Here is a 14,931-nt window from a genome sequence, read left to right on the forward strand (position 1 = left end):
AGACATTCTATAACAGATTTGATTTCCACTGCAGCCCTTACAATTTATTGGTAAGGCATGGAAGAAACAAAACTTTTCCGCTAGAACACTATGGCAGCAGTGGGATTCGAACCCACGCCTCCGAAGAGACTGGAGCCTTAATCCAGCACCTTAGACCGCTCGGTCATGCTACCATTGCGAGTAAGGACCTCATCGCAAAAATCTAGATAGTAAAACTTGAAAAAGTGCAGCACAAAATAGAAGCCCAGAACATTCAGTGATGCTCTTGCTGTTTTAGAAAAACATGTTTAATACTTGCCTGAATGTTTTTGGATACAATAGCATCTGCCTGCCCTGGTTAAACTCTTATTGCAGCAATAGGATTTCAACCCATATGTGTGAGGAGCCTGGAGTCTTAACCCAGATCCTTAGACCACACAATCTAACACCTTACAATGCGGTGGACTTGAAGCACACTTGAGTAGCCACTAACCAGTCAGTGTTGACACTGTGAATAAAAATATATGAAACACCTGCACATTGTAAATGACTTTTGCAAAAGAATTTCTTTTATTCATGTATTAATCGCATTATTATAAAAACAAACAATATCCTGCTCACTCTTCTGTTAATCTTCTTCTCCACTGATGCCTTACAAAAGCCGAAGCTATTGTTGCCTATCTGTACTTCAACATCATTAGTGAAAGGTCAAAATCACTGACCATGAGAGACGTGAGACCGTCTCTGGAAGGCTCTGATTCTTCTATTGAAGTTGGACTTGAAGTGGATTGGACTTGAGAGTTTTATTTCTTGAACATCTGTAAATTGTATTCAACAGATATTAACTGAAATGGAACTAGGGCTAGAACGTAGTCTCATGTAACACACACTCGTGTTACATTTGTACCACAAGGTAACCAAGTAAGTTATTACAAAGATATTCCTATTTACAACGATGGGCTAGGGAAAGGTAGAAATGAGAGTATTTAAAAAGAAGTATCAAAAGTTAACCCTGTATTCCTGAGAATTCTTTTAGAATGTTTCGAATTCACAAGAGCTATTTTAGGATTTTTGAGAGTTCTATTAGAATGTTCCAGATTCCTGAGAATCCTTTTAGGATGTTCCAAATTCCTCCAAATAATTCTCAATGACACATTGCAACACCGAGTTTTATTATAGTCACACATTGCAATAGAGTTTTCTGGGTAATTGACCAAGTCTGGTGGCATTACCTCCAAAGCTTATAGAAGTTTCTGCTAACAGCAGCTACATTGTCAGGAACAGCACCTACCAACAGATATCCTCAACAGCTCACCTCACTATCATAACCGAGCAATATTATTGTCAAATGTTGATGTTATTCACCTACAAACACTCCTGGCTGTCCGTTGCTGTCATGGGGTGCGGAGGGTTAAATAGCAGCGCACATCTGAAAACAGCTTAACATACTCATGGTCCCTTTGTGGTTGTATAATACCTTGGTGCCACTGGATTTCAGCATGTCTCTCACACTCATACTGGTAACAGATGGTATCTCAGGATGTTTGAGGGAAGCATTCACACACAAAGGACCCAGAGTGGGGGGAGGAGTCTTTTGTCTCCTTCTCCACTGTAAGAGGTTGCAAGGGAGTGTGAAACTTTCTTTGGGGGTGGGGGTACCAAAGGTGTGAAAACAGCTGTGTACTGCCTTTAGTTCCTGTAAGAGGTATGTAACTGAAGGCCATGCTAGACTCAGTTAGGGACTCTGCCCATCGTCTGCCCCGCAATGATGCATTCCTTCACCAAGCTTGGCTTCTGTTCTTGTTATTATTAAAGAATGTTAGCTACCACTGACCGCTTGTCTGGAGGCTTTATTGAATGGAAAACTTGCACAACACCTAACATCACCCTGGTTTGGAAGAATTGCTGTTGATGAGATTCCTGCTTGATTGTACTTGACAGACATTCTGTAACAGATTTGAGTTCCACTGCAGCCCTTACAATTTATTGGTAGGGGATGGAAGAAACACGAAAAGATCCAGGAGACTATGGCAGCAGTGGGATTCGAACCCACGCCTCCGAAGAGACTGGAGCCTAAATCCAGCACCTTAGACCGCTCGGTCATGCTACCATTGCGAGTGAGCACCTCATCGCAAAAATCTAGACAGTAAAACTTGAAAAAGTGCAGCACAAAATAGGAGCTCAGAACATTCAGTGATGCTCTTACTGTTGTAGAAAAACACGTTTAATACTTTTTGGACACAAAAACATCTGCCTGTCCTGGTTAAAACCTGTTCATCAACCCTGATTAACAATGGGCTCTTGGCTTAGTTTCATCATTGTCGATATGCAACTTGTCATAAGCACTGATCAACAGGCAGGATCACCATTCACAGAGAGTCAAGGAACGGTTGCAATCACAGCATTGTAAGATGGCAAAAGACGTAACCTTAATGCACCCACCCTTGTTTCAAAGAAGCTCATTTGATTTTCACATAAACAGCCACCTTGACTCGCCGCTCATAATTGCAGGCCTGCTTGTGTACATCCTCATCACTGAAGACTGTACAGTCCCGGTCTGAACCGTTATGCCATGTGCTTAGCCTTACCTGATGTTTGCCTTCAGCCAACAACTTTGCCCCATTTAATCCATCGTGGGATTAACACAAAGAACACATTGGCTTGTGGGCACATTAAAGACATGTTCCCATACCGGGAGTTGAACCCGGGTCGCCTGGGTGAAAACCAGGAATTCTAACCGCTAGACCATATGGGATTGGTTTGGTAATGCGCCACTGTCGTGCTCGTGCTGCTGGGTTAGAACCAGGCATTCTAGCCGCTAGACCATATGGGACTGCTCCACTGTCATGAAATCAAGGATACTCTTGTCACTCTGCAGCCTTGGTGAGACCAACATAGCAGTACCTTAATCAATTCTCCAGCAGTTGCAGGTTCTGCTCAAAAGCACATTACAAGGGAGTGGACTGGACTTGAAGCACACTTGAGTGGCATGTGGGAAAGTCCACTAACCAGTCAGTGATGAGACCATGAACAAAAAGACATGAAAAACATGCAAGTTGTAAATGACTTTACAGCACGTGCCTAATGTGGTTTGGAAGAATTGCTCCTGATGGGTTTCCTGCATGTTTGGACTTGACAGACATTCTATAACAGATTTGATTTCCACTGCAGCCCTTACAATTTATTGGTAAGGCATGGAAGAAACAAAACTTTTCCGCTAGAACACTATGGCAGCAGTGGGATTCGAACCCACGCCTCCGAAGAGACTGGAGCCTTAATCCAGCACCTTAGACCGCTCGGTCATGCTACCATTGCGAGTAAGGACCTCATCGCAAAAATCTAGATAGTAAAACTTGAAAAAGTGCAGCACAAAATAGAAGCCCAGAACATTCAGTGATGCTCTTGCTGTTTTAGAAAAACATGTTTAATACTTGCCTGAATGTTTTTGGATACAATAGCATCTGCCTGCCCTGGTTAAACTCTTATTGCAGCAATAGGATTTCAACCCATATGTGTGAGGAGCCTGGAGTCTTAACCCAGATCCTTAGACCACACAATCTAACACCTTACAATGCGGTGGACTTGAAGCACACTTGAGTAGCCACTAACCAGTCAGTGTTGACACTGTGAATAAAAATATATGAAACACCTGCACATTGTAAATGACTTTTGCAAAAGAATTTCTTTTATTCATGTATTAATCGCATTATTATAAAAACAAACAATATCCTGCTCACTCTTCTGTTAATCTTCTTCTCCACTGATGCCTTACAAAAGCCGAAGCTATTGTTGCCTATCTGTACTTCAACATCATTAGTGAAAGGTCAAAATCACTGACCATGAGAGACGTGAGACCGTCTCTGGAAGGCTCTGATTCTTCTATTGAAGTTGGACTTGAAGTGGATTGGACTTGAGAGTTTTATTTCTTGAACATCTGTAAATTGTATTCAACAGATATTAACTGAAATGGAACTAGGGCTAGAACGTAGTCTCATGTAACACACACTCGTGTTACATTTGTACCACAAGGTAACCAAGTAAGTTATTACAAAGATATTCCTATTTACAACGATGGGCTAGGGAAAGGTAGAAATGAGAGTATTTAAAAAGAAGTATCAAAAGTTAACCCTGTATTCCTGAGAATTCTTTTAGAATGTTTCGAATTCACAAGAGCTATTTTAGGATTTTTGAGAGTTCTATTAGAATGTTCCAGATTCCTGAGAATCCTTTTAGGATGTTCCAAATTCCTCCAAATAATTCTCAATGACACATTGCAACACCGAGTTTTATTATAGTCACACATTGCAATAGAGTTTTCTGGGTAATTGACCAAGTCTGGTGGCATTACCTCCAAAGCTTATAGAAGTTTCTGCTAACAGCAGCTACATTGTCAGGAACAGCACCTACCAACAGATATCCTCAACAGCTCACCTCACTATCATAACCGAGCAATATTATTGTCAAATGTTGATGTTATTCACCTACAAACACTCCTGGCTGTCCGTTGCTGTCATGGGGTGCGGAGGGTTAAATAGCAGCGCACATCTGAAAACAGCTTAACATACTCATGGTCCCTTTGTGGTTGTATAATACCTTGGTGCCACTGGATTTCAGCATGTCTCTCACACTCATACTGGTAACAGATGGTATCTCAGGATGTTTGAGGGAAGCATTCACACACAAAGGACCCAGAGTGGGGGGAGGAGTCTTTTGTCTCCTTCTCCACTGTAAGAGGTTGCAAGGGAGTGTGAAACTTTCTTTGGGGGTGGGGGTACCAAAGGTGTGAAAACAGCTGTGTACTGCCTTTAGTTCCTGTAAGAGGTATGTAACTGAAGGCCATGCTAGACTCAGTTAGGGACTCTGCCCATCGTCTGCCCCGCAATGATGCATTCCTTCACCAAGCTTGGCTTCTGTTCTTGTTATTATTAAAGAATGTTAGCTACCACTGACCGCTTGTCTGGAGGCTTTATTGAATGGAAAACTTGCACAACACCTAACATCACCCTGGTTTGGAAGAATTGCTGTTGATGAGATTCCTGCTTGATTGTACTTGACAGACATTCTGTAACAGATTTGAGTTCCACTGCAGCCCTTACAATTTATTGGTAGGGGATGGAAGAAACACGAAAAGATCCTGAAAACTATGGCAGCAGTGGGATTCGAACCCACGCCTCCGAAGAGACTGGAGCCTAAATCCAGCACCTTAGACCGCTCGGTCATGCTACCATTGCGAGTGAGCACCTCATCGCAAAAATCTAGACAGTAAAACTTGAAAAAGTGCAGCACAAAATAGGAGCTCAGAACATTCAGTGATGCTCTTACTGTTGTAGAAAAACACGTTTAATACTTTTTGGACACAAAAACATCTGCCTGTCCTGGTTAAAACCTGTTCATCAACCCTGATTAACAATGGGCTCTTGGCTTAGTTTCATCATTGTCGATATGCAACTTGTCATAAGCACTGATCAACAGGCAGGATCACCATTCACAGAGAGTCAAGGAACGGTTGCAATCACAGCATTGTAAGATGGCAAAAGACGTAACCTTAATGCACCCACCCTTGTTTCAAAGAAGCTCATTTGATTTTCACATAAACAGCCACCTTGACTCGCCGCTCATAATTGCAGGCCTGCTTGTGTACATCCTCATCACTGAAGACTGTACAGTCCCGGTCTGAACCGTTATGCCATGTGCTTAGCCTTACCTGATGTTTGCCTTCAGCCAACAACTTTGCCCCATTTAATCCATCGTGGGATTAACACAAAGAACACATTGGCTTGTGGGCACATTAAAGACATGTTCCCATACCGGGAGTTGAACCCGGGTCGCCTGGGTGAAAACCAGGAATCCTAACCGCTAGACCATATGGGATTGGTTTGGTAATGCGCCACTGTCGTGCTCGTGCTGCTGGGTTAGAACCAGGCATTCTAGCCGCTAGACCATATGGGACTGCTCCACTGTCATGAAATCAAGGATACTCTTGTCACTCTGCAGCCTTGGTGAGACCAACATAGCAGTACCTTAATCAATTCTCCAGCAGTTGCAGGTTCTGCTCAAAAGCACATTACAAGGGAGTGGACTGGACTTGAAGCACACTTGAGTGGCATGTGGGAAAGTCCACTAACCAGTCAGTGATGAGACCATGAACAAAAAGACATGAAAAACATGCAAGTTGTAAATGACTTTACAGCACGTGCCTAATGTGGTTTGGAAGAATTGCTCCTGATGGGTTTCCTGCATGTTTGGACTTGACAGACATTCTATAACAGATTTGATTTCCACTGCAGCCCTTACAATTTATTGGTAAGGCATGGAAGAAACAAAACTTTTCCGCTAGAACACTATGGCAGCAGTGGGATTCGAACCCACGCCTCCGAAGAGACTGGAGCCTTAATCCAGCACCTTAGACCGCTCGGTCATGCTACCATTGCGAGTAAGGACCTCATCGCAAAAATCTAGATAGTAAAACTTGAAAAGTGCAGCACAAAATAGAAGCCCAGAACATTCAGTGATGCTCTTGCTGTTTTAGAAAAACATGTTTAATACTTGCCTGAATGTTTTTGGATACAATAGCATCTGCCTGCCCTGGTTAAACTCTTATTGCAGCAATAGGATTTCAACCCATATGTGTGAGGAGCCTGGAGTCTTAACCCAGATCCTTAGACCACACAATCTAACACCTTACAATGCGGTGGACTTGAAGCACACTTGAGTAGCCACTAACCAGTCAGTGTTGACACTGTGAATAAAAATATATGAAACACCTGCACATTGTAAATGACTTTTGCAAAAGAATTTCTTTTATTCATGTATTAATCGCATTATTATAAAAACAAACAATATCCTGCTCACTCTTCTGTTAATCTTCTTCTCCACTGATGCCTTACAAAAGCCGAAGCTATTGTTGCCTATCTGTACTTCAACATCATTAGTGAAAGGTCAAAATCACTGACCATGAGAGACGTGAGACCGTCTCTGGAAGGCTCTGATTCTTCTATTGAAGTTGGACTTGAAGTGGATTGGACTTGAGAGTTTTATTTCTTGAACATCTGTAAATTGTATTCAACAGATATTAACTGAAATGGAACTAGGGCTAGAACGTAGTCTCATGTAACACACACTCGTGTTACATTTGTACCACAAGGTAACCAAGTAAGTTATTACAAAGATATTCCTATTTACAACGATGGGCTAGGGAAAGGTAGAAATGAGAGTATTTAAAAAGAAGTATCAAAAGTTAACCCTGTATTCCTGAGAATTCTTTTAGAATGTTTCGAATTCACAAGAGCTATTTTAGGATTTTTGAGAGTTCTATTAGAATGTTCCAGATTCCTGAGAATCCTTTTAGGATGTTCCAAATTCCTCCAAATAATTCTCAATGACACATTGCAACACCGAGTTTTATTATAGTCACACATTGCAATAGAGTTTTCTGGGTAATTGACCAAGTCTGGTGGCATTACCTCCAAAGCTTATAGAAGTTTCTGCTAACAGCAGCTACATTGTCAGGAACAGCACCTACCAACAGATATCCTCAACAGCTCACCTCACTATCATAACCGAGCAATATTATTGTCAAATGTTGATGTTATTCACCTACAAACACTCCTGGCTGTCCGTTGCTGTCATGGGGTGCGGAGGGTTAAATAGCAGCGCACATCTGAAAACAGCTTAACATACTCATGGTCCCTTTGTGGTTGTATAATACCTTGGTGCCACTGGATTTCAGCATGTCTCTCACACTCATACTGGTAACAGATGGTATCTCAGGATGTTTGAGGGAAGCATTCACACACAAAGGACCCAGAGTGGGGGGAGGAGTCTTTTGTCTCCTTCTCCACTGTAAGAGGTGGCAAGGGAGTGTGAAACTTTCTTTGGGGGTGGGGGTACCAAAGGTGTGAAAACAGCTGTGTACTGCCTTTAGTTCCTGTAAGAGGTATGTAACTGAAGGCCATGCTAGACTCAGTTAGGGACTCTGCCCATCGTCTGCCCCGCAATGATGCATTCCTTCACCAAGCTTGGCTTCTGTTCTTGTTATTATTAAAGAATGTTAGCTACCACTGACCGCTTGTCTGGAGGCTTTATTGAATGGAAAACTTGCACAACACCTAACATCACCCTGGTTTGGAAGAATTGCTGTTGATGAGATTCCTGCTTGATTGTACTTGACAGACATTCTGTAACAGATTTGAGTTCCACTGCAGCCCTTACAATTTATTGGTAGGGGATGGAAGAAACACGAAAAGAACCTGAAGACTATGGCAGCAGTGGGATTCGAACCCACGCCTCTGAAGAGACTGGAGCCTAAACCCAGCACCTTAGACCGCTCGGTCATGCCACCATTGCGAGTGAGCACCTCATCGCAAAAATCTAGACAGTAAAACTTGAAAAAGTGCAGCACAAAATAGGAGCTCAGAACATTCAGTGATGCTCTTACTGTTGTAGAAAAACACGTTTAATACTTTTTGGACACAAAAACATCTGCCTGTCCTGGTTAAAACCTGTTCATCAACCCTGATTAACAATGGGCTCTTGGCTTAGTTTCATCATTGTCGATATGCAACTTGTCATAAGCACTGATCAACAGGCAGGATCACCATTCACAGAGAGTCAAGGAACGGTTGCAATCACAGCATTGTAAGATGGCAAAAGACGTAACCTTAATGCACCCACCCTTGTTTCAAAGAAGCTCATTTGATTTTCACATAAACAGCCACCTTGACTCGCCGCTCATAATTGCAGGCCTGCTTGTGTACATCCTCATCACTGAAGACTGTACAGTCCCGGTCTGAACCGTTATGCCATGTGCTTAGCCTTACCTGATGTTTGCCTTCAGCCAACAACTTTGCCCCATTTAATCCATCGTGGGATTAACACAAAGAACACATTGGCTTGTGGGCACATTAAAGACATGTTCCCATACCGGGAGTTGAACCCGGGTCGCCTGGGTGAAAACCAGGAATTCTAACCGCTAGACCATATGGGATTGGTTTGGTAATGCGCCACTGTCGTGCTCGTGCTGCTGGGTTAGAACCAGGCATTCTAGCCGCTAGACCATATGGGACTGCTCCACTGTCATGAAATCAAGGATACTCTTGTCACTCTGCAGCCTTGGTGAGACCAACATAGCAGTACCTTAATCAATTCTCCAGCAGTTGCAGGTTCTGCTCAAAAGCACATTACAAGGGAGTGGACTGGACTTGAAGCACACTTGAGTGGCATGTGGGAAAGTCCACTAACCAGTCAGTGATGAGACCATGAACAAAAAGACATGAAAAACATGCAAGTTGTAAATGACTTTACAGCACGTGCCTAATGTGGTTTGGAAGAATTGCTCCTGATGGGTTTCCTGCATGTTTGGACTTGACAGACATTCTATAACAGATTTGATTTCCACTGCAGCCCTTACAATTTATTGGTAAGGCATGGAAGAAACAAAACTTTTCCGCTAGAACACTATGGCAGCAGTGGGATTCGAACCCACGCCTCCGAAGAGACTGGAGCCTTAATCCAGCACCTTAGACCGCTCGGTCATGCTACCATTGCGAGTAAGGACCTCATCGCAAAAATCTAGATAGTAAAACTTGAAAAAGTGCAGCACAAAATAGAAGCCCAGAACATTCAGTGACGCTCTTGCTGTTTTAGAAAAACATGTTTAATACTTGCCTGAATGTTTTTGGATACAATAGCATCTGCCTGCCCTGGTTAAACTCTTATTGCAGCAATAGGATTTCAACCCATATGTGTGAGGAGCCTGGAGTCTTAACCCAGATCCTTAGACCACACAATCTAACACCTTACAATGCGGTGGACTTGAAGCACACTTGAGTAGCCACTAACCAGTCAGTGTTGACACTGTGAATAAAAATATATGAAACACCTGCACATTGTAAATGACTTTTGCAAAAGAATTTCTTTTATTCATGTATTAATCGCATTATTATAAAAACAAACAATATCCTGCTCACTCTTCTGTTAATCTTCTTCTCCACTGATGCCTTACAAAAGCCGAAGCTATTGTTGCCTATCTGTACTTCAACATCATTAGTGAAAGGTCAAAATCACTGACCATGAGAGACGTGAGACCGTCTCTGGAAGGCTCTGATTCTTCTATTGAAGTTGGACTTGAAGTGGATTGGACTTGAGAGTTTTATTTCTTGAACATCTGTAAATTGTATTCAACAGATATTAACTGAAATGGAACTAGGGCTAGAACGTAGTCTCATGTAACACACACTCGTGTTACATTTGTACCACAAGGTAACCAAGTAAGTTATTACAAAGATATTCCTATTTACAACGATGGGCTAGGGAAAGGTAGAAATGAGAGTATTTAAAAAGAAGTATCAAAAGTTAACCCTGTATTCCTGAGAATTCTTTTAGAATGTTTCGAATTCACAAGAGCTATTTTAGGATTTTTGAGAGTTCTATTAGAATGTTCCAGATTCCTGAGAATCCTTTTAGGATGTTCCAAATTCCTCCAAATAATTCTCAATGACACATTGCAACACCGAGTTTTATTATAGTCACACATTGCAATAGAGTTTTCTGGGTAATTGACCAAGTCTGGTGGCATTACCTCCAAAGCTTATAGAAGTTTCTGCTAACAGCAGCTACATTGTCAGGAACAGCACCTACCAACAGATATCCTCAACAGCTCACCTCACTATCATAACCGAGCAATATTATTGTCAAATGTTGATGTTATTCACCTACAAACACTCCTGGCTGTCCGTTGCTGTCATAGGGTGCGGAGGGTTAAATAGCAGCGCACATCTGAAAACAGCTTAACATACTCATGGTCCCTTTGTGGTTGTATAATACCTTGGTGCCACTGGATTTCAGCATGTCTCTCACACTCATACTGGTAACAGATGGTATCTCAGGATGTTTGAGGGAAGCATTCACACACAAAGGACCCAGAGTGGGGGGAGGAGTCTTTTGTCTCCTTCTCCACTGTAAGAGGTTGCAAGGGAGTGTGAAACTTTCTTTGGGGGTGGGGGTACCAAAGGTGTGAAAACAGCTGTGTACTGCCTTTAGTTCCTGTAAGAGGTATGTAACTGAAGGCCATGCTAGACTCAGTTAGGGACTCTGCCCATCAATGATGCATTCCTTCACCAAGCTTGGCTTCTGTTCTTGTTATTATTAAAGAATGTTAGCTACCACTGACCGCTTGTCTGGAGGCTTTATTGAATGGAAAACTTGCACAACACCTAACATCACCCTGGTTTGGAAGAATTGCTGTTGATGAGATTCCTGCTTGATTGTACTTGACAGACATTCTGTAACAGATTTGAGTTCCACTGCAGCCCTTACAATTTATTGGTAGGGGATGGAAGAAACACGAAAAGATCCTGAAGACTATGGCAGCAGTGGGATTCGAACCCACGCCTCCGAAGAGACTGGAGCCTAAATCCAGCACCTTAGACCGCTCGGTCATGCTACCATTGCGAGTGAGCACCTCATCGCAAAAATCTAGACAGTAAAACTTGAAAAAGTGCAGCACAAAATAGGAGCTCAGAACATTCAGTGATGCTCTTACTGTTGTAGAAAAACACGTTTAATACTTTTTGGACACAAAAACATCTGCCTGTCCTGGTTAAAACCTGTTCATCAACCCTGATTAACAATGGGCTCTTGGCTTAGTTTCATCATTGTCGATATGCAACTTGTCATAAGCACTGATCAACAGGCAGGATCACCATTCACAGAGAGTCAAGGAACGGTTGCAATCACAGCATTGTAAGATGGCAAAAGACGTAACCTTAATGCACCCACCCTTGTTTCAAAGAAGCTCATTTGATTTTCACATAAACAGCCACCTTGACTCGCCGCTCATAATTGCAGGCCTGCTTGTGTACATCCTCATCACTGAAGACTGTACAGTCCCGGTCTGAACCGTTATGCCATGTGCTTAGCCTTACCTGATGTTTGCCTTCAGCCAACAACTTTGCCCCATTTAATCCATCGTGGGATTAACACAAAGAACACATTGGCTTGTGGGCACATTAAAGACATGTTCCCATACCGGGAGTTGAACCCGGGTCGCCTGGGTGAAAACCAGGAATCCTAACCGCTAGACCATATGGGATTGGTTTGGTAATGCGCCACTGTCGTGCTCGTGCTGCTGGGTTAGAACCAGGCATTCTAGCCGCTAGACCATATGGGACTGCTCCACTGTCATGAAATCAAGGATACTCTTGTCACTCTGCAGCCTTGGTGAGACCAACATAGCAGTACCTTAATCAATTCTCCAGCAGTTGCAGGTTCTGCTCAAAAGCACATTACAAGGGAGTGGACTGGACTTGAAGCACACTTGAGTGGCATGTGGGAAAGTCCACTAACCAGTCAGTGATGAGACCATGAACAAAAAGACATGAAAAACATGCAAGTTGTAAATGACTTTACAGCACGTGCCTAATGTGGTTTGGAAGAATTGCTCCTGATGGGTTTCCTGCATGTTTGGACTTGACAGACATTCTATAACAGATTTGATTTCCACTGCAGCCCTTACAATTTATTGGTAAGGCATGGAAGAAACAAAACTTTTCCGCTAGAACACTATGGCAGCAGTGGGATTCGAACCCACGCCTCCGAAGAGACTGGAGCCTTAATCCAGCACCTTAGACCGCTCGGTCATGCTACCATTGCGAGTAAGGACCTCATCGCAAAAATCTAGATAGTAAAACTTGAAAAAGTGCAGCACAAAATAGAAGCCCAGAACATTCAGTGATGCTCTTGCTGTTTTAGAAAAACATGTTTAATACTTGCCTGAATGTTTTTGGATACAATAGCATCTGCCTGCCCTGGTTAAACTCTTATTGCAGCAATAGGATTTCAACCCATATGTGTGAGGAGCCTGGAGTCTTAACCCAGATCCTTAGACCACACAATCTAACACCTTACAATGCGGTGGACTTGAAGCACACTTGAGTAGCCACTAACCAGTCAGTGTTGACACTGTGAATAAAAATATATGAAACACCTGCACATTGTAAATGACTTTTGCAAAAGAATTTCTTTTATTCATGTATTAATCGCATTATTATAAAAACAAACAATATCCTGCTCACTCTTCTGTTAATCTTCTTCTCCACTGATGCCTTACAAAAGCCGAAGCTATTGTTGCCTATCTGTACTTCAACATCATTAGTGAAAGGTCAAAATCACTGACCATGAGAGACGTGAGACCGTCTCTGGAAGGCTCTGATTCTTCTATTGAAGTTGGACTTGAAGTGGATTGGACTTGAGAGTTTTATTTCTTGAACATCTGTAAATTGTATTCAACAGATATTAACTGAAATGGAACTAGGGCTAGAACGTAGTCTCATGTAACACACACTCGTGTTACATTTGTACCACAAGGTAACCAAGTAAGTTATTACAAAGATATTCCTATTTACAACGATGGGCTAGGGAAAGGTAGAAATGAGAGTATTTAAAAAGAAGTATCAAAAGTTAACCCTGTATTCCTGAGAATTCTTTTAGAATGTTTCGAATTCACAAGAGCTATTTTAGGATTTTTGAGAGTTCTATTAGAATGTTCCAGATTCCTGAGAATCCTTTTAGGATGTTCCAAATTCCTCCAAATAATTCTCAATGACACATTGCAACACCGAGTTTTATTATAGTCACACATTGCAATAGAGTTTTCTGGGTAATTGACCAAGTCTGGTGGCATTACCTCCAAAGCTTATAGAAGTTTCTGCTAACAGCAGCTACATTGTCAGGAACAGCACCTACCAACAGATATCCTCAACAGCTCACCTCACTATCATAACCGAGCAATATTATTGTCAAATGTTGATGTTATTCACCTACAAACACTCCTGGCTGTCCGTTGCTGTCATGGGGTGCGGAGGGTTAAATAGCAGCGCACATCTGAAAACAGCTTAACATACTCATGGTCCCTTTGTGGTTGTATAATACCTTGGTGCCACTGGATTTCAGCATGTCTCTCACACTCATACTGGTAACAGATGGTATCTCAGGATGTTTGAGGGAAGCATTCACACACAAAGGACCCAGAGTGGGGGGAGGAGTCTTTTGTCTCCTTCTCCACTGTAAGAGGTTGCAAGGGAGTGTGAAACTTTCTTTGGGGGTGGGGGTACCAAAGGTGTGAAAACAGCTGTGTACTGCCTTTAGTTCCTGTAAGAGGTATGTAACTGAAGGCCATGCTAGACTCAGTTAGGGACTCTGCCCATCGTCTGCCCCGCAATGATGCATTCCTTCACCAAGCTTGGCTTCTGTTCTTGTTATTATTAAAGAATGTTAGCTACCACTGACCGCTTGTCTGGAGGCTTTATTGAATGGAAAACTTGCACAACACCTAACATCACCCTGGTTTGGAAGAATTGCTGTTGATGAGATTCCTGCTTGATTGTACTTGACAGACATTCTGTAACAGATTTGAGTTCCACTGCAGCCCTTACAATTTATTGGTAGGGGATGGAAGAAACACGAAAAGATCCTGAAGACTATGGCAGCAGTGGGATTCGAACCCACGCCTCCGAAGAGACTGGAGCCTAAATCCAGCACCTTAGACCGCTCGGTCATGCTACCATTGCGAGTGAGCACCTCATCGCAAAAATCTAGACAGTAAAACTTGAAAAAGTGCAGCACAAAATAGGAGCTCAGAACATTCAGTGATGCTCTTACTGTTGTAGAAAAACACGTTTAATACTTTTTGGACACAAAAACTGTCCTGGTTAAAACCTGTTCATCAACCCTGATTAACAATGGGCTCTTGGCTTAGTTTCATCATTGTCGATATGCAACTTGTCATAAGCACTGATCAACAGGCAGGATCACCATTCACAGAGAGTCAAGGAACGGTTGCAATCACAGCATTGTAAGATGGCAAAAGACGTAACCTTAATGCACCCACCCTTGTTTCAAAGAAGCTCATTTGATTTTCACATAAACAGCCACCTTGACTCGCCGCTCATAATT

At 42.4% G+C, this 14,931-nt stretch overlaps 14 non-coding genes across 14 annotated transcripts; all 14 read right to left on the minus strand.

The window, feature by feature from the left end:
- Positions 1-91: 91 nt before the first annotated feature.
- trnal-aag (transfer RNA leucine (anticodon AAG)) lies at positions 92-173 on the minus strand. Its single transcript has one exon. It is a non-coding gene; the product is annotated as a tRNA-Leu (tRNA).
- Positions 174-2,007: 1,834 nt separating this feature from the next.
- Positions 2,008-2,089, minus strand: trnal-uag (transfer RNA leucine (anticodon UAG)). Its single transcript has one exon. It is a non-coding gene; the product is annotated as a tRNA-Leu (tRNA).
- A 573-nt stretch (positions 2,090-2,662) lies between these two features.
- On the minus strand, positions 2,663-2,734 carry trnae-uuc (transfer RNA glutamic acid (anticodon UUC)). Its single transcript has one exon. It is a non-coding gene; the product is annotated as a tRNA-Glu (tRNA).
- Positions 2,735-3,207: 473 nt separating this feature from the next.
- trnal-aag (transfer RNA leucine (anticodon AAG)) lies at positions 3,208-3,289 on the minus strand. The gene has a single exon. It is a non-coding gene; the product is annotated as a tRNA-Leu (tRNA).
- Positions 3,290-5,123: 1,834 nt separating this feature from the next.
- On the minus strand, positions 5,124-5,205 carry trnal-uag (transfer RNA leucine (anticodon UAG)). Its single transcript has one exon. It is a non-coding gene; the product is annotated as a tRNA-Leu (tRNA).
- Positions 5,206-5,778: 573 nt separating this feature from the next.
- On the minus strand, positions 5,779-5,850 carry trnae-uuc (transfer RNA glutamic acid (anticodon UUC)). The gene has a single exon. It is a non-coding gene; the product is annotated as a tRNA-Glu (tRNA).
- Positions 5,851-6,323: 473 nt separating this feature from the next.
- trnal-aag (transfer RNA leucine (anticodon AAG)) lies at positions 6,324-6,405 on the minus strand. The gene has a single exon. It is a non-coding gene; the product is annotated as a tRNA-Leu (tRNA).
- A 1,833-nt stretch (positions 6,406-8,238) lies between these two features.
- Positions 8,239-8,320, minus strand: trnal-uag (transfer RNA leucine (anticodon UAG)). The gene has a single exon. It is a non-coding gene; the product is annotated as a tRNA-Leu (tRNA).
- A 573-nt stretch (positions 8,321-8,893) lies between these two features.
- On the minus strand, positions 8,894-8,965 carry trnae-uuc (transfer RNA glutamic acid (anticodon UUC)). Its single transcript has one exon. It is a non-coding gene; the product is annotated as a tRNA-Glu (tRNA).
- A 473-nt stretch (positions 8,966-9,438) lies between these two features.
- On the minus strand, positions 9,439-9,520 carry trnal-aag (transfer RNA leucine (anticodon AAG)). Its single transcript has one exon. It is a non-coding gene; the product is annotated as a tRNA-Leu (tRNA).
- Positions 9,521-11,343: 1,823 nt separating this feature from the next.
- On the minus strand, positions 11,344-11,425 carry trnal-uag (transfer RNA leucine (anticodon UAG)). The gene has a single exon. It is a non-coding gene; the product is annotated as a tRNA-Leu (tRNA).
- A 573-nt stretch (positions 11,426-11,998) lies between these two features.
- Positions 11,999-12,070, minus strand: trnae-uuc (transfer RNA glutamic acid (anticodon UUC)). Its single transcript has one exon. It is a non-coding gene; the product is annotated as a tRNA-Glu (tRNA).
- A 473-nt stretch (positions 12,071-12,543) lies between these two features.
- trnal-aag (transfer RNA leucine (anticodon AAG)) lies at positions 12,544-12,625 on the minus strand. Its single transcript has one exon. It is a non-coding gene; the product is annotated as a tRNA-Leu (tRNA).
- Positions 12,626-14,459: 1,834 nt separating this feature from the next.
- trnal-uag (transfer RNA leucine (anticodon UAG)) lies at positions 14,460-14,541 on the minus strand. Its single transcript has one exon. It is a non-coding gene; the product is annotated as a tRNA-Leu (tRNA).
- Between the last annotated feature and the right edge of the window lie 390 nt (positions 14,542-14,931).

Source organism: Maylandia zebra, linkage group LG3 (assembly GCF_041146795.1).
Source record: "Maylandia zebra isolate NMK-2024a linkage group LG3, Mzebra_GT3a, whole genome shotgun sequence".
Classification (NCBI taxonomy): Eukaryota; Metazoa; Chordata; class Actinopteri; order Cichliformes; family Cichlidae; genus Maylandia; species Maylandia zebra.